The following is a 25,132-nucleotide window of genomic DNA, read 5'->3' as shown; positions in this document are numbered from 1 at the left end:
TTGGGCAAGTTATAGCCCCTGCTTAGCCCCCTGATCAGGATCATGTGAACAGTGATCATTCCTTCCAAATCCTCCCAAAATCCACCATGTCCAAGTCTGCTCCTTCAACCTGAATTTGGCCTCATCGTAGCAGGAGAAGAGACTGTGGACATACAAGGCAATGTGGGAAAGGGAAGTTGAACTGAAATGCAGTGGCCACCTGGAGATCCTGCAGAGGATGGAGTAAAGGTGCTTGACAAAGTGATCCCCCAATCTATGTCAGGTTTCACCGATGTAAAGGAGGACGTACTGATTTCGACTTCCTGAGAACAAGCTGTTGGGTGAAAGCGCAACCCTCACTAATGTGAGATATTCGTCACATTCCACACCCAGAATTATGCTGTCAGAAAAATGTACCTATGACATTTAGAGATATTTAAAAACACTCATACAAAAGCAATTAGAACATTGGTAAAAAACAAATACAACTTAAAGATAAATTTAACTTGATCCTTCAGAAGTGTTCCCCTTCATTACTTCACTGCTGCTCCCACTTCTCCTCCACCACAATAATCATATGAGTTGTAACCCCTTCAAATCCTGGGCATTTACTCACCATCCATTATCCCATCCCTAGTGTTTCATCAGCAACACTCCCCAGACTCCTGACTTCCCAAAACACAGACCATGTTCTCAACTCCCTACTACCATCGGGCAGGAGGTACGGGGGCCTTAGGTCCCACACCACCAGGTTCAGAAACAGATATCCCCCTCCAACCATTAGGCTCTTGAACTGGCATGTATAACTGTAAATCAGCTCAACTCTGAACTGATTCCACAACCTACAGACTCACTTTCAAAATCTCTACAACTCATGTAGTCAGTAGTAGTTATTTTTTATTATTTGCACAGTTGGTTGTTTGTTAGTCTTTGGTTATGCATAATTTCTTCATTCACTCTGTTGTATTTCTTTATTTTCCTGTAAATGCCTGCAAGAAAGTGAATCTCAGGGTTACCGATGGTGACATTTACATACTTTGAAAATAAATTTACTTTGATTTTGACTCTTTGCTGAACCAGACCTGCATGATCTCTGGCCCACAATATTTGCATCACTTTGACACACACAGGTAGAAATTCTCGGCAAGTCTGCTACAAATAGTACTTGAGTACTATTGTGAGAACTTAGTCTATTGGACTCAACTGCCTAAAAGAGGAAGTATAATTCTCATTGATGGTCCATTTTGTGCATGACCAGATATATGATGCATTGTCAGAATTTTTATATGTGACATATTCATGCTCAAGAATACTGCCTTCCATGTCCTCCTTCCGTTTCAATATATAAAGACTACACAAAGAGTGTTGAGTACAGCAGATAAGTGGTTTAAAGTAAACATAAGCAGCTACTCTTCATAAAGAGACAGCATTCTTCTTGTCACCTTCCAGTTCCTTAAGCTTCCCTGGATGGTATTTCCACCATCGTCTGTAGGAGTTTGAATGTTCTCCCTATAACCGTTTGGGCTTCCTCCAGGTGCTCCAGCTTCCTCTTACATTCTAAAGACAGGTTAGGGTTATTAAGTTGTGGGTTTGCTACATTGCTACCTGAAGTGTCACACACTTAGGGACTGTGCCTAGTGCATCCTCGGACTGCGTTGGTCTTTGATGTAAACGATGCATGTTGTAGGTTTTGATGTCTCAATGTGCTTTTGACAAATAAAGCTCATCTTTACCCTGGAGACTCTATTCTGATGTGCGCCACAACCCACTAATGTTCTTAAAGAGATGTGCTTGGGAAATTTGGTTAGGTGATGCAAGGACATAGTAAACTTTTTCATTGATGAGTGCATGGAACATCTACCCATACCTTACAATGGAGTATTTCTATTTGTTAAAATAACCACTGTTAATCAGAGAAACATCAGCATACTGTTGAAAGTATCCTGACTGGTATCATGATCTGGTACAGCAATTTGAAAGTGCAGTCAGAAATGGCAAGTTGTGGACTCTGCCCAATACAACACAGGCACAATCCTATATAGTATCTATCAGAGGTGTTGCCTCAAAAAGGCAACAGCCATCGGTAAAGATACCACCATCCAGTCCATGCCACCTCCTCACAGCTGCCAGCCATCGGTAAAGATACCACCATCCAGTCCATGCCACCTCCTCACAGCTGCCAGCCATCGGTAAAGATACCACCATCCAGTCCATGCCACCTCCTCACAGCTGCCAGCAGGCTCAACAACTACTTCCTTTCAGCTACTTGGTTCTTGAACCAGCCAGCACAACCCTAATCACTACAGTTCAGAAATACTATGACCACTTTGATAACTTTGCATCAAAATGGACATTGTTTTTTGTTCTGTTTGTGTTCTTTCTTGTAAAATTTGCTTATGTTATGAGACTGAGGTCCTTTAACATCTGCCAGACGATGCTGAGGATGTTCTACAAGTCTGGTAAGTTAAGTCTGATGAGGTTCTGAACTGGAAGAAAGCCAAATTTGAAGAAATAAGAAAGGATCTAAAAAGCATGGATTGGGACAGGTTGATCTCTGGCAAAGATGTGATTGGTAAGTGGAAAGTCTTCAAAGGAGAAATTTTGAGAGTGCAGAGCCTGTATGTTCCTGTCAGGATTAAAGGCAAAGTGAATAGGAATAAGGAACCTTGGTTCTCAAGGGATATGGCAAATCCGATAAAGAAGAAGAGAGAGTTGTATGACATGTATAGGAAACAGGGAGTAAATAAGGTGCTTGAGGAGTATAAGAAGTACAAGAAAATACTTAAGAAAGAAATCAGGAGGGCTAACAGAAGACATGAGGTTGCCTTGGTAGTCAAAGTGAAGGATAATCCAAAGAGCTTTTACAGGTATATTAAGAGCAAAAGGATTGTAAGGGATAAAATTGGTCCTCTTGAAGGTCAGAGTGGTCGGCTATGTGCGGAACCAAAGGAAATGGGGGAGATCTTAAATGGGTATTTTGCGTCTGTATTTACTAAGGAAACTGGCATGAAGTCTATGGAATTGAGGGAATCAAGTAGTGAGATCATGGAAAATATACAGATTGAAAAGGAGGAGGTCCTTGCTGTCTTGAGGAAAATTAAAGTGGATAAATCCCCGGGACCTGACAGGGTGTTCCCTCGGACCTTGAAGGAGACTAGTGTTGAAATTGCAGGGGCCCTGGCAGAAATATTTAAAATGTCGCTGTCTACAGGTGAGGTGCCGGAGGATTGGAGAATGGCTCATGTTGTTCCGTTGTTTAAAAAAGGATCGAAAAGTAATCCGGGAAATTATAGCCTGGTAAGTTTGACGTCGGTAGTGGGTAAGTTATTGGAGGGAGTACTAAGAGACAGAATCTACAAGCATTTGGATAGACAGGGACTTATTAGGGAGAGTCAACATGGCTTTGTGCGTGGTAGGTCATGTTTGACCAATCTATTGGAGTTTTTCGAGGAGGTTACCAGGAAAGTGGATGAAGGGAAGGCAGTGGATGTTGTCTACATGGACTTCAGTAAGGCCTTTGACAAGGTCCCGCATGGGAGGTTAGTTAGAAAAATTCAGTCGCTAGGTATATATGGAGAGGTGGTAAATTGGATTAGACATTGGCTCAATGGAAGAAGCCAAAGAGTAGTAGTAGAGAATTGCTTCTCAGAGTGGAGGCCTGTGACTAGTGGTGTGCCACAGGGATCAGTGCTGGGTCCATTGTTATTTGTCATCTATATCAATGATCTGGATGATAATGTGGTAAATTGGATCAGCAAATTTGCTGATGATACAAAGATTGGAGGTGTAGTAGACAGTGAGGAAGGTTTTCAGAGCCTGCAGAGGGACTTGGACCAGCTGGAAAAATGGGCTGAAAAATAGCAGATGGAGTTTAATACAGACAAGTGTGAGGTATTGCACTTTGGAAGGACAAACCAAGGTAGAACATACAGGTTAAATGGTAAGGCACTGATGAGTGCAGTAGAACAGAGGGATCTGGGAATACAGATACAAAATTCCCTAAAAGTGGCGTCACAGGTAGATAGGGTCATAAAGAGAGCTTTTGGTACATTGGCCTTTATTAATCAAAGTATTGAGTATAAGAGCTGGAATGTTATGATAAGGCATTGGTGAGGCCGAATCTGGAGTATTGTGTTCAGTTTTGGTCACCAAATTACAGGAAGGATATTAATAAGGTTGAAAGAGTGCAGAGAAGGTTTACAAGGATGTTGCCGGGACTTGAGAAACTCAGTTACAGAGAAAAGTTGAATAGGTTAGGACTTTATTCCCTGGAACGTAGAAGAATGAGGAGAGATTTGATCGAGGTATATAAAATTATGATGGGTATAGATAGAGTGAGTGCAAGCAGGCTTTTTCCACTGAGGCAAGGGGAGAAAAAAACCAGAGGACATGGGTTAAGGGTGAGGGGGGAAAAATTTAAAGGGAACATTGGGGGGTGCTTCTTCACACTGAGAGTGGTGGGAGTATGGAATGAGCTGCCAGGCGAGGTGGTAAATGTGGGTTCTTTTTTAACATTTAAGAATAAATTGGACAGATACATGGATGGGAGGTGTATGGAAGGATATGGTCCGTGTGCAGGTCAGTGGGACCAGGCAGAAAATGGTTCGGCACAGCCAAGAAGAGCCAAAAGACCTGTTTCTGTGCTGTAGTTCTTCTATGGTTTCTATTCTGTGGTGGCCAGTGCGATCATGTTTGCTGTTGTGTGCTGGGGCAGCAGGCTGAGGGTAGCAGACACCAACAGAATCAACAAACTCATTCGTAAGGCCAGTGATGTTGTGGGGATGGAACTGGACTCTCTGACAGTGGTGTCTGAAAAGAGGATGCTGTCCAAGTTGCATGCCATCTTGGTCAATGTCTCCCATCCACTGCATAATGGACTGGTTGGGCACAGGAGTACATTCAGCCAGAGACTCATTCCACCGAGATTCAACACAGAGCGTCATAGGAAGTCATTCCTGCCTGTGGCAGTCAAACTTTACAACTCCTCCCTTGGAGGGTCAGACACCCTGAGCCAATAGGCTGGTCCTGGACTTATTTCCTGGCATAATTTACATATTACTATTTAACTATTTATGGTTTTATTACTATTTAATTATTTATGGTGCAACTGTAACAAAAACCAATTTCCCCCAGGATCAATAAAGTATGACTATGACTATGACTATGTTTTTCTTCTATGATGCTATGTGCCTGAGAAGTTGCTGCAAGTTTTGCATTGCACTTGCGCACACGTCCAGTACTTGTGCATACGATAATAAACTCGACTTTGACTTTGAAATCAGACTTACATCTTTCAGCTACTTCTTACTCAAGCCCATCATCCCTACTGGGGCAGAAGCCACTGACAGCAGCTTTGCATAGTCCTCTGTCCTGGGCCAGTCTTTCACATTATCCCCTCATGTGGCCCATCTTCTTGGTGCATCCTTCCTCTCCCAGGGATGAGGTCTTTGGAGCTTCTGTTGGTGTTTATATAGCTTTAGGTTTTTACGGGATATGGTTGATTGCTCCATATCCAGCCCTTCTTTCACAGCCACGCTTGGGACCATCTATGGTGTAGTTATCTTTCATGCTATGGAGTAAAATTATTTTATTCATCTTTCATTCAACAACGCATTTTAGGTTGATTCAGGTGAATGCACACAGTCAACAATTCAGGAACGGCTCCTTCCCCTCTGCCATTCAATTTATGAATGGACATTAAACCCATGAACACTACGTCACTACTTTCCTATTTCTATTTTTGCACAACTTATTTAATTTGACTATTTAATATAACAGTATATATACTTACTGTAATTCACAGTTTATTTTCTATTATTATCTATTGCTTTGTACTGCTGCTGCAAAGACAACAAATTTCATGACATATGCCAGTGATATTAAACCTGATTCTGATTCTGAAAATATATTGGTAAATTGCTGAACTTAAACGTAATCACTGTGAAAGACTCAAGAGATTGTGAAGAGTGATTCAAAATTCCAAACCATTGACAATTAAGAAATAAAAATATTGTTCATGAGATATGGTGGGGTGGAGCAATTTGACCTATACATGATCTATACCAATTATGTGGTCATATAATCATTGTGCAAGTATGTAGAAAAACATATAATTTTAATGAGCAAAATTAGGCGTGGTCATTCAAAATGTCACACAGACCAATATACTTCTCATGTCATAATGTATTTGCTACCTCAGTATGTGAATAGAAAGGGTTAAATAAAATCATAAAACATGGTCTAAATCTCTGTGTTGCCTTGGTTTCCTTTCAGATGTAATGGCACTGATCGTGGTCATATCTACAATGTCCCATAAAATAGAGTAATCCAGGACTTGGCAATGGAACATTGATGATCTGAATTAGATATTAAGTACTTTAATAAGAACCTTCAAATATTAGCTTTATTTGTCACGTGAACATTGAAACATACAGTGAAGTGTGTCATTTGCGTCACCAACCAAGAATGTTTTGGGGGCAGGCCACAAATGTCGCATGTTTCTGACACCAATATAGCATACCTACAATTTCCTAAACCTAACCCGTATGCCTTTATTTGGAATGTGGGAGGAGACCCATGTGGTCACAGGGAGAATGTACAAACTCCTTACAGACAACAGCAGAACTGAACCCTAATGTTCCAACCGCTGGTGTTATAAAGCATTCGCTAAACGCTACATTGCCATGCTGCCCATTTCAATACCTTTTCAAATCATAATATAAAACATTTGCTCTTTATAAATAAGCTATAGCTTCATAGTCGCAATGTACAGAGAGAGGCCGTTTGAGCAACACATCCATGCCAACCGGTGGGTATGGTTCTATGTTAATTCCATCTTCTAGTGCATAGACCAGAGCCTTCAGTACCTTGGCAATTCAACAAAGGGGAGAGGTGGAGGGGGAGAGGGGAGGGGAGGTGAGGGAGAGGGAGAGGGAGAGGAAGAGTAGGGGGAAAGGTGGAGGAGGAAGGTGAAGGATGGGAGGGGGAAGTGGAGAGGAAGAGGGAGATGGGGAAGGGGAGGGAGATGGAGGAGGAGGGAGAGGAGGAGGAGGAGGGGGAGGCTGAGTAGTGGGAAGGGGAGGGGTAGGGGAGAGAGAGATGGAGAGTGAGAGGGAGAAAAATAGAGGGAGAGAGAGAAAGAGGGAGTTTTGAGCCTGGTGGTACGTGAGTCCAGGCTTTTATATCTTCTGTCCAATGGCAGGGCAAAGATGAGAGTTTGTCTGAGATGGGAGGGGTTTTTGATTTTGTTGCTGCTTAGCCAAGGTACACAGAAGTGCAGAGAGAGTCCATGGAAGGGAAGCTGGTTCCTGTGATGTGCTGGGCTGTGTCCACAACTTTTTACAGTTCCTTGCAGTTGCCATACCAAGCTGTGATGCATCTGGATAGGATACTTTCTAAGCAACACACAAGTCTTGTGAGAATACTTTCAATGGTGCGTTGATAAAAATTGGTAAGGATCAACAGCGACATGCTGAATTTTATTAGGCTCCTGAAGAATTGAAGAAGAAAGCTGTGAGGAACCAGATGCAATGCCACAATGATCTCAGTCAAACACTCAACAGCAGAGAATGCATCGTTAAAAGCTGTTTTTGACAACTGCACCATCCCCCTGCCACTTACTCACAAATAGGGCCTGTCATTCAGCGATCAGACCTCACCTTCACAGGTTTGTCTTGCTGTTGCATACAAAGTACAGCTGCAAGCCTCACAAGTACATCTCTCCGGCTGCGCATCCTGCAATTAAACATGAATGAGAGCTGCAATACTTCTCTCTCTTGGACAATACAATAACTTATTAGTGATGACTCAGTGGTGAGGAAGAGGGTACAGGAGAAATACAGAAACCATGTCATAAACACAAGAGATTCTGCAAATCCTGGAAATCCAGAGCACACACACAAAATGCTGGATGAACACAGCAGGTCAGACAGCTCCTATGGAGAAAAATAAATATTTGTGGCCAAGACCATTCATCGGGAGCCAATGCACAGGCCAAAGCTTACCAACAATAAAGTGGACCCTGTTCCACTGGTAGAACATAACAATATACTTCCTTCTTCTCCATTCTGTGTAAGCTGATAGGATGGTTAAAAAGACATATGACATGTTGGCCCCAATTAGTCGGAGAATTGAGTTCAAGAGCCAGAAGGTAATATTGCACCTTTAGTTCTGTTTCCCTCAATATAGGAAGGATTTGGAAGCTTTAGAGATGGTGCAGGGAATATTTACCAGGATGCTGTCTGGATTAGAGAACCTCCTCTACTGTATGAGGATACGTTGAATGAGCTCTGACTTTTCTTTTTGAAATGAAGGAGGATGAGAGGTGACTTGATAGAGATTATAGGACGATAAGAACCATAGATAGAGTGGACAGCTGGAGGCCTTTTCACAAGGCAGTAATGGCTAATACGAGGGTGTATAATTTTAAGGTGATTGGAGGAAGGTATGGGGGAATTAAAGAGGTGTTTTATTTTACACAGAGAGTGGTGGGTGGGTGGAACACACACCCAGGTGATAGAGGCATATAGATTTGGTACATTTAGGAAACTTTTAGATTAGCACTTAGATGTGAAAAACATGGAGGCCTATGCAGGAGAGAGGAATTACATTGACCTCAGAGTAGGTTAGAAGTTCAGCACAATATCATGAGTCAAAGGACTTAGACTGTGCTGTAATGTTCTACATTCTCTCAATCAAAGGGCATCACTGTAGCACAATGGTTAGCGCAATGCTTTACAGTACAGGCAACCCGGGTTCTATTCCTACTGCTGTTTGTAAGAAGTTTGTACGTTTTCCCCGCAACCGCATTCGTTTTCTCCGGGTGCTTTGGTTTCCTCCCACAGTCCAAAAAAGTCCAGGTTAGTAGGTTAATTGGTCATTGTAAATTGTCCCAGATTAGGCTAGGATTAAATTGGGGGAAAGCTAGGGGGCACAGCTCGAAGAGCCTGAGGGACTTATTCTATGCTATACCTCAATAAATCGATAAATGAATATCCACTCAAACAACTTGGATTTATGTGACAATAATCTAACCATGATTTAGTTAATAACCCTTTCAATGATGTTATCATGACTCTCTTTCTGAAGGGTTATTATTTCATCTTCAAGCCCTTTGTGGATTATTCCAGATCAGGAGAACTTTTATAACATTCCTAGCCTGAGGACAAAGCTAACCCCACAGACAGTTCAGATAGTTTTCTGACTGGTTAGACTGCCTCTTTCTCTGGGAAAGTATACACCCTAATTATTACCACTTCCAGAGACGGTCGGTATTTAAGTGTAGACAGATGGCAAATTGTCTTCATTAATATAAGTCTCATATCACCACACCTTACAGAGAAGAGGTTCAATAATAGATCCATAATAACTGGACAATTATGTAGGAGGAAAAGTAGGTTTATCGAATTAGTAATGTAATTAGCTGTTCGTGACTACTGGCGACCTCAGTTCTGAGTTCATAAAAGTACAATCTTACAATTACTTGTTATCTGTAATTACTTGAATTAACTAACTTTTTTTAAAAGCTTGAAGTTATAATTTTACTGAGAATAAATAACAGAATGCCTAGAGATCATCAGAGATCTTGGAAGGAGATTGTACATTGTCCCTGTGATCATGGTTTCCTTATGGGTGCTCCAGTTTCCTGCCATATTCTAAAGACATACGGGTTAGGTTAGTAAGATATGGGCAAACTATGTGGGCCTAGAAGCATGGCAACACTAGTGACTTACCCCCAGCACATCCTCGGACTGGATAGCTGTTAATGCAATCATCAGATTTCACTGCATGTTTTGATGTGCATGTGACAAATAATACTTATCTTTATGTGGAATTTTAAGAAAGGATATCCATCAACTAATATGGATAAGATTTTTCTTCATGCTCTAAGTAAGGGTAATTTTGGAAATATACCTGCTGCTGAAAAATGCTTTACCCCTTTGGTGCTTGAAGCCCTAGCTAATAGTGCATTTTCGACTATTTTTCATCAGCAGCTGAATGAATGAATTTTGTTAGTTTGATAATTGAACTAAACTTTATATTTTTCATCTGAACAAATTGACTCATGGTATAGAATCACAGAAATCACTTTATGGTTCACTTAGGTTCATCAGAAGTGAAATGGTCTATCAAGGGTAATCCTCCCACCATCAAGCACATCTACATGGCATGCTGTCACAGGAAAGCAGCATCCATCATCAAGACCCTCATCATCCAGACCATGCACTTTTCTTGCTGCTGCCATCAGGAAGAAGGTACAGGAGTCTCTCGACCCACACCACCAGGTTCAGAAACAATTATTACCCCTCAACCATCAGGCTCCTGAACCAGAGGGGATAGCTTCAATCAACTTCACTCACCCTGTCACTCAACTGTTCCCGTAACCTATGGACTCACTTTCAAGAACTCTACAACTTGTGTTCTTGATATTTATTGCTTATTTATTATTATATTATTATTATATTATTTTTCCTTTTATTTTTGTATTTACACTTTGTTATATTTTGGACATTGGTTGTTTGTCTCTGTTGTATGCGTTTTTTCATTGATTCCATTGTGTTTCTTTGTATTTACTGTGAATGCCTGTAAGAAAATGAATCACAGGGTTTTATATGTACTTAGATAATAAATTTACTTTGAACTTTTGATGAATCAAGTATAAGTGTACTTAATTAAGTGGCCACTATGTGCATATTATTCATAATGTCTTAATTCTCAGATCCCTTCACAATCAAATGTTTATGAGAACTGGAATTAGGTGGAAGGATAAGAAGACATTGACAAAGAAGCACAAACTCTCACTCTTACAAAATATTAACAAGCAACTTACGTCTGCAGAATTGCTTATGTTTATAGATTAGCCAGCATTGTCATGGTCCGGTCCATGAAGTCTGCATTCCGGTTCACAGTCTGGTCCATGGACTCAGGACTCCAGGTCTTCCAGCTGTCCCTTGTTTGACTAAATCAAAGGCACCTGATTCCCATCTTTGGGCTTGCAATATAAGTAGCCTTGGGAGGGAGTGTGGGCTGCTGGTTTGTCTTGACAGTCCCACATGGAATAACCTGCTGATGGAAGGCTAGTGAAACCATTTGTGACCTCTAGGCTTGGTTGGAGGACCACTGCTTCATGGAGCCTTGTTGCCAGTTGTTGGAGTGGTCTTTGCAGTATGGATTTGGCTGTTTCCTGGGCCAGCTGAGTGGCTGCCAGCCACTCTGAGCTAGGTAGGGATCTGGCTGTTTCTGTAGCTAGCTGAGGTTGCTGGCTGAACTGAGACTTGGAGCTACCCTGTAGCAGAGATGGAACTATCTGTTCTTTGGTGTTTGTCTCTTCTTGTCCTCAACTCTGTGGGTAAGCCAGGCTGTTTTTCTGTTACCCTGTGGGGGTCTTGCCTTGTCTTGTCCTTGCCTCTGTGGGGTAAGTCAGGCTGTTTTGTGATTGTCCTGTAGAGGGGATCAGTCCTGTCTTGTTCTTGCTTCTGTTGGGTAAGTCTGGATGTTCTGACATTACCTGATGGAGAGGCCTGTCCCACCTTGGTGTGGAGATGAAATTGAGTCCTGCCTTGTCTTAGGATAAGTTGTGGCTCTATGTTGATGTTTGGTTCCCAGTCTGTCTCTGACCTTCAAGACCCCAGGTGCTGAGGATCCCAAGACCCCAGGCCCTGAGCCATGTCATGTCCCTGCCTGGTTCTGGGGTCTGAACCCAAGGCAAGACCCAGGTTCTGGGTCCTTATCTGGTCTTGGGCTCAGAGTCTAAGCCTTGTCTCCTAGTCCATGGTTCCTAGTCCTGGTCCTACTTTCCCTAGCCCAAGTCTGTGTTCTTATCCCTGCTCCTGGTCTGAATCCTGTCATGTCCCTACTCTAGTCAAGTCCTGTTCCTTGTACTTCAGTATCTGTGCCTTGTATTTGGGTCTGTCCCCAGCACCCCATTGTGACCAGCATTGAGGGTATCTTCAAAAGGCTATGCCTGAAAAAGGCAGCATCCATCATTAAAGACTGCCACCATTAAGGACATGCTCTCTTCTCTTTGCTACCATTAGGTAAGAGGTACAGGAGCCTTAAGACACACTCAACTCTTCCCCATTGCTATTAGATTTCTGAATGAACAATGCACCCAGGAACATTACCTGTATATATTTTTTTCTCCCCCTCTTTTTGCACAGTTTATTTAAATATACATATTTCTTATTCAGGCAAAGGAGGTGTAAGATGCTCTTTCCCTCTGCTAGCCTGCAGGTTACCCCCTTGGAGAAGGTGTAGTACCTGCTTAGCACCTCGATCAGGGTCACGTGAAGCCGTGGGAGCAGGAATGGATGGTTGTTTGAACAGCTGATGCATGTCACATCCTGGTTCTACAACTGGCACCAGGCAATTTCTGAAAAGTACTGTATTGGCAATGGCTGGGATCACGCATCTTGCAAAGACACTGCTCAGAAGATGATGGCAAACCACTTCTGTAGAAAAATTTGTCAAGGACAATCATAGCCATGGACCTTCATTGCCTATGTCATAATGCACAGCATATAATAATGATACCTCTTATTGAAAACTATATAGTACAGTGCAAATGTCTTAGCCATGTGTTGTACATATAGCTAGGGTACCTTAGACTTCTGCACAGTACTGTAGTAATTTTATGTATTGCACTCTACTACTGCCACAAAAAAAATGAATTTCATGACCTGAGTGATGATAAATCGGATTCTGATATGGGTCTCTATTGTGGACTGAAAGTGAGAAGGGAGCAGAAAGAGGGGAATCATGGTAGGGAAAAGGGGAAGGGAGATGGGAGGCAGCTGGAATCAGCCAAGACATTCTGTAATGCTCAATAAATCAATTATTTGGAATGAAATTACCTTGCCTGCTGTCTCAGAGCTGAGTGTGTCTGCACCAACCCTGTGGCTCCCCACTCCATGTTGACAAATACAGTACTGTGCAAAAAGTCTGCCTTTAAGGAATTTGTATGTTCTCCCCATAACCACATGAGTTTCCTCCCACAGTCCGGAGATGTTAATTGGTCATTGTAAACTGTCCCATGATTAGACTGAGATTAAATCCAGTGAATACTGGGTTGTGTGGCTCGGAAGGTGCAAAAAGTCTGCCTTTAAGGAATTTGTATGTTCTCCCCATAACCACATGGGTTTCCTCCCACAGTCCGGAGATGTTAATTGGTCATTGTAAACTGTCCCATGATTAGACTGAGATTAAATCCAGTGAATACTGGGTTGTGTGGCTCGGAAGGCCAGACAAGCCTATTCTGTGCTGTATCTCAACAAAATAAATAATAAAAAAGCCTTAGGCACACATCTGTAGCTAGGGTAGCTAAAGTACTGTAGTTTTTTATTCTGTATTACAATACCACAAGAGAACAAACCATGACATATGCCATTGATATTAAACCCGATTCTGATTTGGAAGCATTAACAAATTTTGTTCAGAGTACAAATCTTTGTGTTATACCAAAATAACTAACAGGTATTTGTTTTACCCAACCAGTTGGTTGTTTAGATTGAGATAAACAAAAGAGCTAATGCATGATTACAGAGAATATTTGAAATAACTGGCAAGTCAGGCAGCACCAGCAAGGAGACGTAAGAGTCATAAATTTAATCCTTTTATTAGAACAATGTAAAGTGAGAAAACAAACTTGTTTTCAGATGACTGGAGTGATGAAGGGTGGAGAAACTGTAATATCACTGTCAGCAGGTAGACTAAGGACAGCTTGATGAAGCATTGGTTATTACTGCTCAACAATCAGGAGCAATCAGAAATAAAAAGAATTGGATGAGAACAGAGGAGAGAAAAATCAATATAAAAGTGCACAACAACGGATGGTTGTTGATTGGTATATGGGAGTATGAGTAACACACAAAATGCTGGAGGAACTCAGCAGGCCAGGCAGCACCTATGGTTTAAAAAGTACAGTTGACACTTCAGGCCGAAACCTTTTGGCAGGATTCCTAAATACTGCAAGGTGAGAATTTAGAAGTAGTGTCCACTTTTATCAGAAAAGTAGGGGGAGGAAACAGAAAATCCCAGGCAATAGGTGAATGGTGGAGGGGGGTGGGTGGAGGCATTACTGAAAGTTTGAGAAAACGATGTTCATGCCATCAGGTTGGAGGCTACCCAAACAGAATGTAAGGTGTTGTTCCTCCAAGCTAAGTGTGGCTTTATCCTGACAGTGGAGGAGGCCATGGATGGATATATGGGAATGAGAACTGGAATTAAAATGGGTGGTCACTGGAAGATCCTGTTTGTCCTGGCAGACAGAGTGTAGATGCTCCGTGAACTGGTCTCCCAAACTACATTGGGTTTCACTAGCATACAAGAAGCCTTACTGGGAGCTCCGAACACAGTATATGACCCCGACAGACTCACAGGTGAAGTGTCACCTCACCTGGAAGGACTGTTTGGGGCCCTGAATGGTAGTGAGGGAAGAGGTGTAGGGGCAGGTGAAGAAGCACTTGTTCCGCTTGCAAGGATAAGTGCCAGGAGGGAGATCAGTGTGGAGCGACAAATGGAAAAGGGAGTCGCGTAGGGAGTGACCCCTGCAGAAAGAAGAAAGTCGGGGGAAGGGAAAGATGTGTTTGGTGGTGGGATCTAGTTGGAAATGGTGAAAGTTTCAGAGAATTATGTGCTGGATGCAGAGGGTGGTAGGTGAAAACAAGAGGAACCCTATCCCCGGTAGCATAGCAGGAGGATGGGGTAAGAGCAGATGTGTGACAGGCCCAAAATGTTGACTATTCTTTTTCCACAGATGCTGCCTGGCCGGCTGAGTTCCTTCAGCATTTTGTGTATGTTGCTCCGGCATCTGCATATGTTCTTGTGTTTGTGATATGGGAGTATGATGTTGCTGTGGCAGTGACATGGCTGTGAGGCAGCTGAACAATCCAGGATAAAGAGTTTCCTAGTGTAACAGCAGCAGATGCAATAGCAGAGATTGCACCGCAGTATCAAATAAGGAATCCACCAGTGTGGTAATGGTTTAAGACAAATCACGCATTGAGGGGAGTGAGATACAGTAGTGCAGCAAGGCGGCTACTGTGGAGAAAGAACCAGAGTTAAGAGCAACACACACAAAATACTGGGGGAACTCAGGAAGTTAGGCAGCATCTATGGAGAGGAAGAAAAGGACGATCTTTCAGCCAAGGCCCTTAATCAGGAGTCACACTGTGGTAATAAGGGAGGGGTATTCTAGAAGGACCTTTAAATTGGGCCTTAAATGTACTGCTTAGATACAAACCGGGGATGATCACTTTCCTGGAAAAATTGGACACCCAAACGGTCAGCTGGAGTTGGTGAGGCAGAAATGCAAACAAAATACAGGTTTATAAGTAAACAGAAATCATAGAACAGTACAGCACTGAATAGACCTTCTGCTGATTTTGTTGCCAATTTATACTAAACAACCATCACCTCCTTATTCATGAGTCTATTGAAAGGCCTCAACCTCCACCGAACTGCCTGTTTCCAATCCTACCCTGATAACCTATACCCAGCACCTGTCACCCCCTGCATAAAAAGTTGCCCCTTACACCATCTTTAAACGTTCCCCCCCACCTACCTTAAAAGCATGTCCACAAGTTTTTGACTTTTCAAAGATTCAAGATTCAAAGATTCAAAAAACTTTATTGTCATTCTAACCATACATCAGCTCTGCAGGGCAGAATGAAACAGCGTTTCCCAGGAGCAGTGCAATCATAACATAACAAACGCAACACTAAATAATAAATATAACAATAAATAGTAAAACACAACAGCCACATGTCAGTTTAAAATCAAGTTATAAGTGTCCAGTGCAAGTTAAAAGTGTCCAATGCAGAGTCAGGTAGAGCAGCTATTTAGCAGTCTGACTGCCCGTGGGAGGAAGCTGTTTAGTAGCCTTGTGGTTTTAGTTTTGGTGCTCCTGTAACGTTTGTCTGATGGCAGAAGAACAAACAGTTCATGGAGAGGGTGTGAGGGGTCTTTAATGATGTACCGTGTCTTCTGGAGGCATCGACTCTGAAAGAGGTCTTGGACAGAAGGTAGGGAGACCCCAATAACCTCTGCTCCCCTAACCACCTTCTGCAAGGCTTTTTTGTCAACAGCACTGCAGCTGGAGTACCAGGTTGTGATGCAAAAGGTCAGCACGCTCTCAACCACACCTCTGTAGAATGTAGTTAAGATGTTAGTGGGGAATGATGCTTGTTTAAGCTTCCTCAGAAAGTGCAATCTCTGCTGGGTCCGTTTCACAATCCCAGTGGTGTTCCTGGACCAGGTGAGATTGTCTGAGATCTGCACTCCAAGAAACTTGATGTACTTTTCTACCTCCTGGATAAGATTATGACTGCTAACTAGAGGAAACAAGTTTGGATAATTAAATGACAACTCAGCCCGGGAAGTCCATGGTCTTTGAAAGAATATCTTCATCAGGGCTCCCCACCATACAGAACAGGCTCTCTTCTCATTGCTGCCATCAGGAACAAGGTACTGAAGCCTCTGGACTCACACTACTAAGTTCAGGACAGTTATTACCTCTCAGTCTCGGGCTTTTGGACCAAAAGGGATAACTTCACTTAACTTCACTTGCCCCATCATTGAACTGTTCCCACACCTATGAACTCACTTTCAAGGACTCGCCATCTCATGGTCTCTATTTATTATCAAACTACTATTATTTTGCTCGTTTTCTTTATTGTATTTGCACATCTTGTCTATTTTGGCACATTGGTGTTTCTCTTGTGTGCGGCTTTTTTATTAATTTTATTATATTTCTTTGTATTTACTGTGAAAACCTACAAGAAAATGAATCTCAGGGTTGTACATGGTGACACACATATACTCTGATAATAAATTTACTTTGAACTTTGAGCTGATGTTTGTGGGATGGGAAGTTATTGAAAAGAATTCTCAGGGACAGGATTAACCTGAACTTAGAAAGGAGGGAATTTATCAAAAATTGTCAGTATAACTTTGTTATCAGGAGATCCTGGCTGAGTGTTTTCATTGAATGTTTGAAAGAAGTAGCAAAATGTATTGTGAGAGTAATATGATTGATGAAGTCCCCATGGACTTCAGTAAAGCCTTTTATAACATTTCACTTAGGAGACATAGAACATAGAACATAGAAATGTAGAGCACATTACAGGCCCTTCGGCCCACAATGTTGTGCTGACCATGTAACCTACTCTTGAAACTGCCTAGAATTTTGCTTGTGCGTAGCCCTCTATTTTTCTAAGCTCCATGTACTTAATAGGGTCTTTTAAAAGACTCTTAAATGAGTCTGCTTCTACCACTACCGCCAGCAGTGCATTCCACGTACCCACCATTCTCTGTGGAAAAACTTAACCCTGATATCCCCTCAATACCTATTTACAAGCCACTTAAAATCATGCCCCCTCATGTTAGCCATTTCAGCCCTGAGAAAAATCATCTGACTATCCACACGATCAATGCCCCCCATCATCTTATACACCTCTCATCCTCCGTCGCTTCAAGGAGAAAAGGCCAAGTTCACTCAACCTATTCTCATAAAGTACTCCCTCCAGGCAATGTCCTTGTAAATCTCCTCTGCACTCTCACTATAGTATCCACATCCTTCCTGTAGGGAGGTGGCCAGAACTGAACACAGTACTCCAAGTGGGGTCTGACCAAGGTCTTGTATAGCTGTAACATTACCTCACGGCTCTTGAACTCAATCCCATGGTTGATGAATGCCAGAGCACCATACGCCGCCTTAATAATGCTGTCAATCTGTGCAGCAGCTTTGAGCATCCTATGGACATGGACCTCAAGATCTCTCAGATCCTGCACACTGCCAAGAGTCTTACCATTAATATTATATTCTGTCTTCAAATTTGACCTACCAAAATGAACCATTTCACACTTATCGGGGTTGAAGCCCATTGCCACTTCTCAGCCCAGTTCTGCATCCTATCAATGTCCCGCTGTAACCTCTGACAACCCTCCAGTCTATCCACAACACATCCAACCTTTGTGTCATTAGAAATCTTATGAACCATCCAGGTCATTTATAAAAATCACAAAGAGGAGGAGTGCCAGAACAGATCCCTGTGGAACACCACTGGTCACCGACCTCAATGGAGAGTACACACCATCTACAAACACCCTTTACTTTCTGTGGACAAGCTAGTTCTGGATCAACAAAGCAAGGTCTCCTTGGATCCCGTGCATCCTTACTTTCTGAAGGAGTCTGGCATGGGGAACCTTATCAAATGCCTTTCTGAAATCCATGTATACTACATCCACCGCTCTACCTTCATCAATGTATTTTGTACAGTCAGAGAGCAAAACAGCACATAAACAGGCTTTTTGCCCTACTGATCTATTCCTCCTTGCTAGTCTATGTACCTATCCAAATCCCTCTTAAATGTTGCAATAATGTTCATCTCAACCACTTCCTCTGGCACTCTGTGTAACTACCCTCTATGTAAAGAAGTTACATCCTGGATCTCTTTCAAATCTCTCTCCTCTTATCTTGTATGTGTCCTCTAGTTTTAGAATGGAGAAACTGAAAGACATGGTGAAAACTCATGGGATTCAAGGTAAGTTAACAGATTGAATCCAAAATTGTCTAGTTAAAAAAATGAAGACAGAGTGATGGTGCAGACCTACGTTTGTGATTGGAAGCCTGTGAGCAACAGTGTCCACAAGAATGACACTGTTGCTTGTTAAACATTTCTGACATGGAGATGAAAGTAGGAGGTACAATGGGTAAACTAGCAGAAGATATGGAAATTGGTGCTGTTGTTGAAAATGAGGAGGATAACTATGATGTTGATCGATTGATAAACTAGGCAAAGACATAGCTGAAGGAGTTTAATGTGCAATATTGTGAGGTGAGTGTATGGGGTGTCCAGGGAGGATAGCACCCTGGTGCAGAGGCTTGTCATGTCCATTCTGGGACAGCTCACTCACCTTTGCTCCCCTCTGGACACTCAGCTCTCACTTGTGGCTCCGAGTAGCTGTCTGCATGCATAGACCTATTGTGTCGATAGGCAAATTGCAGTGGGTCCATGTCATTGCTGAGACAGGAGTTGATCCCAGCCATCACCAACCTCTCAAAGCACTTCATCACTGTAGTTGTGAGTGCTACTAGATGAGCGTCATTAAGGCGGCACACCGTGTCTTTCTTGGGCACGGGTATAATTGCTGCCCTTTTGAAATATGTGAGAACTTCCAACTGTAGCAATGAGCATTTTAAAATGTCTTTGGACACTCTGCTATTTGATTGGCACAGGTTTTCAGAGCCTTACCAGGAACTCCATCAGGGATTGTCACCTTGTGAGGGCTCCCCCTCTTGAAAGACATCCTGACGTCAGCCTTCGAGACAGAGACCAGAGGGTCACTGGGTGCTGTGGGAATCATCATTGCTGTAGCTTTATTCTCCCTTTCAAAGTGAGCAGAGAGGCCATTGAGGTTGTCTGGGCATGAAGCATCACTGCCATTCATGATGTTGGAGTTTGCTTTGTAGGAAGTAATGGCCTGCAAACCCAGTCAGAGTTAATGTGCATCCGATGTCACCTCTAACCTCATTTGGAATTATCCCTTAGCTCTTGAAATAGCCCTCTGCAAGTCATACATGATTTTCTTGTACAGACCTGGGTCGCCAGACTTAAATGCCATAGTTCTAGCCCTCAGCAGACTACAAACTCCAAGTGCATCCACGGATTCTGATTTAGGTATGTACTATAAGTTGTCAAAGGCACACACTCATCCACATGGGTTTTAATGAAGTTAGTGACATGCCCTGTCCAATCAAGAATCTATCAACTTCTGCCTTAAGTATACCCAATGACTTGGCCAACAAGGTCACCTGTGACAACAATTTCCACTGATTCACCACTTGCCTTGGATTCATCATTTGCCTTAGAGTGGAGGAGACTGAGGAGTAACTCGAATGACATTTGCAAAATTAGGAGAGGCAAGGGTATGGTAGATGGCAGAAAGCCTTCCCTACCACAGAGATATTGAAAATAGATATCAAAGATTTGGCATAAATGGTAAGGAAATCAGCAGTGTGTGGTACCCGTCTGCTTCAAGCAGGCATCAATCATACTGGTGCCCAAGAAGAGCGTGGTGACCTGTCCCAATGACTATTGCCCAGTTGCACTTACATCCACAGTGATGAAGTGTTTTGACAGGTTGGTGATGAAATATATCAGATGCTGTCTGGGTGGCGACTTGGATCTGCTCCATTTTGCCTACTGGAGCAAAAGGTCCACAGCAGATGCATCTCATTGGTTCTTCGCACAACTTTGTAACATCTGGACAGCAAAGATACTCTTTATCAATCACAGCTTAGTATTTAATACCATCATGCCCTCAAAACTAATCAGTTAATTCCAAGACCTGGGCCTCAATGCGCCCTCGTGCAACTAGATCCTGGATTTCCTCAGTTGCATACCGCAGTCAGGTTGATTTGGTAAAAATATTTCCTCCACAATCTCCATCAGCACAGGTGCATCACAGGGCTGTGTGCTTAGTCCCCTACTCTACTTGCCTTACTGCTGTGACTGTGAGGCTAAGCACAGCTCCAAAACCATATTCAGGTTTGCTGATGACACCACTGTTGTAGGCCAAATCAAAGGTGGTGATGAATTAGCATACAGGAGGGAGATTGAAAATTTGGCTGAGTGGTGTTATAACAACAACCTCACACTCAATGTCAGCAAGACCAAGGAACTGATTGTAGCCTTCAGGAGAGGGAAGCTACAGGTCCTTGAGCCAGTCCTCATCGGAGGATATGAGCTGGACAGGGTCAGTAACTTAAAATTCCTGAGTGTGACTATCTTAGAGAAGCAATCCTGGACCCATTATATAAATATAATGGCAAAGAAGGTATGACAGCGCCTCTACTTCCTTAGCAGTCTGTGGACATACAACATGGCATCAAAAACTTTGACAAACTTCTACAATTGAGTAGTGGAGAATGTATTATTTACTGGCTGCATCATGGCCTGGTATGGGAACACCAATGCTTTTGAACGGAAAACCCTACAGAAGGTAGTGGATTCGGCCCAGTACATCATGGGTAAAACCTCCACAACCATTGAGCAAATCTACATGAAACGCTGCCATAGGAAGGCAGCAGCCATCTTCAAAGACCCTCACCACCCAGGCCATGCTCTTTTCTCGCTGCTGCCATCAGGTAGAAGGTACAAGACCCACAGGATTCACACCACCAGGTTCAAGAATAGTTACTACCCCTCAACCATCAGACTCTTGAACAAAAGGGAATAACTACACTCATCCATTGAGTCATTCTGACAACCAATGATGTCACTTTAAGGATTCTTTCTCTTATTATTTATTGTTATTTATTTATATTAGTATTTTCAGTTTGTTGACTTCTATGCTCTCCATGGTCTTTCATTGATCCTGCTACAGTTACAATTCTAGATTTGCTGAGTATTCCCACAGGACAAAGAATCTCAGGGTTGTGTGTGATGACACATACAGTACCTATAAAAAGTATTCCCCCTACTTGGAAGTTTTCATGTTTTATTGTTTTACAACACTGAATCTCAATGGATTTCATTTGGCTTTTTTGACACTGATCAACAGAAAATGACTCCATGTCAAAGTGAAAACAGATATCTACAAGCAACACACTTGCTTCAATTTCCAGCATCTGCAGATTTCCTCGTGTTTACAGATATCTACAAATCGGTCTAAATTAATTACAAATATCAAACACAAAATATTTGTTTGCACAAGTATTCACCCCTTTCAAGTCAGTATTTGTAGATGTACCTTTGGCAGTAATTACAGCCTTGAGTCTGTGTGGATAGGTCTTTATCAGCTTTGCACATCTGGACACTGCAATTTTTCTCCCTCTTTACACAACTGCTCAAGCTCTGTCAGATTGCACAGGGATTGTGAGTGAACAGCCCTTTTCAAGTCCAGCCACAAATTCTCAATTGGATTGAGGTCTGGACTCTGACTTGGCCACTCTAGGACATTAATTTTGTTGGATCTAAGCCATTCCTGTGTAGCTTTGGCTTTATGTTTGGAGTCATTGTATTGCTGAAAAACAAATCTTCCAAGTCATAGTTCTCTTGCAGACTGCATCAGGTTTTCCTCCAGGGTTTCCCTGTATTTTGCTGCAATCATTTTACCCCCTACCTTCACAAGCCTTTCAGGGCCTGTTGCAGTGAAGCATCCCCATATATGGTGCAGCCACGCCATGCTTCAGGGTAGGGATGGTGTGATTTTGATGATACATGGTGTTTGGCTTATGCCAAACATAGCCTTTAGTCTAATGGCCAAAAAGCTCAATTTTGGTTTCATCAGATGATAGAACCTTCTTTCAGCTGACTTCAGAGACTCTCACATGCCTTCTGGCAAAATCTAGCTGAGATTTCATGTGAGTTTCTCTCCATAATGTACTACCCAGGCTTGCATATCTAGACAGATGGGGGGTCCTCACCTCAATTTATTTTTGCATGGTGACACTTGCCGGCTTCCCAGCACAATCCTCATTGATTTGATATTTTGATGTACCTGTAACAAATAAGGCTAATCATTATCTTTGACCTTTATCTTTATCCTCCTGCACTGTTCTGGGGTGGACGACAGGGGAACAGCAACTTTAGACTCAGTACAGAATTAGGCAATTTCAGGAAGCTCACATTTTCTGCTTTAATCAGAACTAGTCACTTCAGCTGTAATTTAGACAGATACACAGGGCAGCTATATTAAAAGCTGTAGTCATCCCTGGAGAAGAAATAGAAACCACACTTTCTGAGTCACAGCTGGACTTTGCAATGCCTGATTCACTTGACTGCAATTTAACACTGCTGCAATAGAGAGAAACATTTTTCTGTTGCTCAATATTCAGGATCAATCTGGTTGTTCCTGTGTTTCCTCTGTCAGTGGGTAGATAATAGTCAAAGGCAGGGGAAAATCTGTTATGCAACATGCAGCTGTGACCTGTGTAATTGTGATTAGGATACTAGTTTTGCACTCCTTGTGAGAATCTCACGGACCTTTTTTGTGATCAATTAGAGGTCAATTTGCTGTTTAGAATTCCTGCCATCCAGGTAACTAAGTAAGAAAAGTCCAAGTAGGATTGTTCTGTCTTGTCATTTTTGAAAGATTCTTTTACAGTGTTAATGATGTTCCACAAATAGTCACTGCAAGTAAATGGGAGGCATTCAATTTTTAACATATAGTAGACAATGATGTTGAAGGGATTGCCTGGGGTATGGATTATGATTGTGATCTTTTGGCTCTAATTCTTTTGAAGTTCTGTTTGGGAAGTTATTGCTGGCAGGGCCAGTAGTCCTCAGATCCCTCAGAAGAAGTCTGGAAACCACTTTCTTGAATTGTTGCAGTCCATATGGAAAAAGTATTTTGACCACATTGTTATAAGGTCATAGAATACTACAGACCATCTATTCCATGCAGAACTTTTATTCTGCCTAGTTCCATCAACCTGCACCCAGATAATAGCCCTCCATATCCCCTCTCCCATCAACGTACTTATACAAATTTCTCTTAAATGTTGGCATTGAACCTACATCCACCACTTTCAATAGCAACTTATTCCACACTCACACCATCTTCTGACTGAAGAAGGACCTCTCTTAAGCATTTCACCTTTCACCCAGAACACATGACCTTTAATTCTAGTCTGATCCAACATCAGTGGAAAAAGTCTGCTTGTATTTACCCTTCTAAACCCCTCATAATTTTGAATACCTGTACAAATCTGTCCTTGTTCTCCTACGCTCCAAGGAATAAAGTCCTAATCTATTCAACCTTTTCTTATAACTCAAGTCCTCAAGTCCCAGCAATATTCTTGTAAATTTTCTCTACACTTTCAATCTTTTTGATATCTTTCCTGTAGATAGGTGACCAGAACTGCACACAATACTCCAAATTAGGCATGACAAATGTCTTAGATCATAAGGCCATAAGATATAAGAGCAGAATTAGGCCACCTGGCCCATTGAGTATGCTCCACCATTTCACCATGTGCAATTTTCCATTTTTCCAGAGCCATTCCAGAATCTAGTGATTCTTGAAAGATCATTACTAATGCCTTCACAATCTCTTCAGCCACCTTTTTCAGAACTGAGGTATACACTATCTGGTGCAGATGACTTGTCTACCTTCAGACATTTTAGTTCCCCAAGATCCTTCTGTCTATTTATGGTAACTTCACACACTTCATGTTCACTGACACCTGGAACTTCCACCATACTGCTAGTGTCTTCCATAGTGAAAACTGATGCAAAATACTGATTCAGTTCATCCGCCATTTTGTTGTCCCCCATTATCACCTCTCCAGCATCATTTTTCAGCATTCCGATATCCACTCTCACCTCTCTTTTACACTTTATGTATCTGAAGAAACTTTTGGTATCCTCCTTAATATTATTGGCTAGCTTATTTTTGTATTCCATCTTTACCTTAATGTCTTCTTAGTTGCCTTCTGTTGGTTTTAAAAAGCTTCCCAATCTTCTAACTTCCCATTAATTTTTGCTTTGTTATATGCCCTCTTTTATGTTGGTTTTGACTTCTCTTGTTAGCCACAGTTATGCCATCTTTCCTTTAGAATACTACTTCCTCTATGGAATGTATATACCCTGTGCCTTCTGAATTTCTTCCATCAATTCCAGCCATTGCTGCTCTGCCGTCATCCCTGCCAGTGTTCTTTTCCAATCAATTTTGGCCCGCTCCTCTCTCATGCCTCTGTAATCCTCCTTACTCCACTGTAATTCTGATACATCTGACTTTAGTTTCTCCTTCTGAAATTTCATGGTGAATTCAATTATATTATGATCACTTACCCTGAAGGGTTCTTTTACTTTAAAGTCTCTTATCTATTCTGGTTCATTGCACAACATCCAATCCAGAGTAGTTGATCCCCTATCAGGCTCAACTATGAGCTGCTCTAAAAAGCCATCTAGTAAGCACACCACAAATTCCCCTTCCTGCAATCCAGCACCAACCTGATTTTCCCAATCCACCTACATATTGAAGTCTCCCATGACTATTGTAACATTACCCTTTTTGCAAGCATTTTCTATCTCTTTTGTACTTTGTCAGTCACACCCTTACTATTGTATGGAAGTTGGTATACAACTCCCATCAATGTTTTTTTTACCCTTACAGTTCCTTAGCTCTATCTACAATGATTCAACGCCAT

Source organism: Mobula birostris, chromosome 26 (genome assembly GCF_030028105.1).
Source record: "Mobula birostris isolate sMobBir1 chromosome 26, sMobBir1.hap1, whole genome shotgun sequence".
NCBI classification, from domain to species: domain Eukaryota; kingdom Metazoa; phylum Chordata; class Chondrichthyes; order Myliobatiformes; family Myliobatidae; genus Mobula; species Mobula birostris.
The sequence above is the reverse complement of the archived record's forward strand: the minus strand, read 5'-3'. Positions refer to the sequence as shown.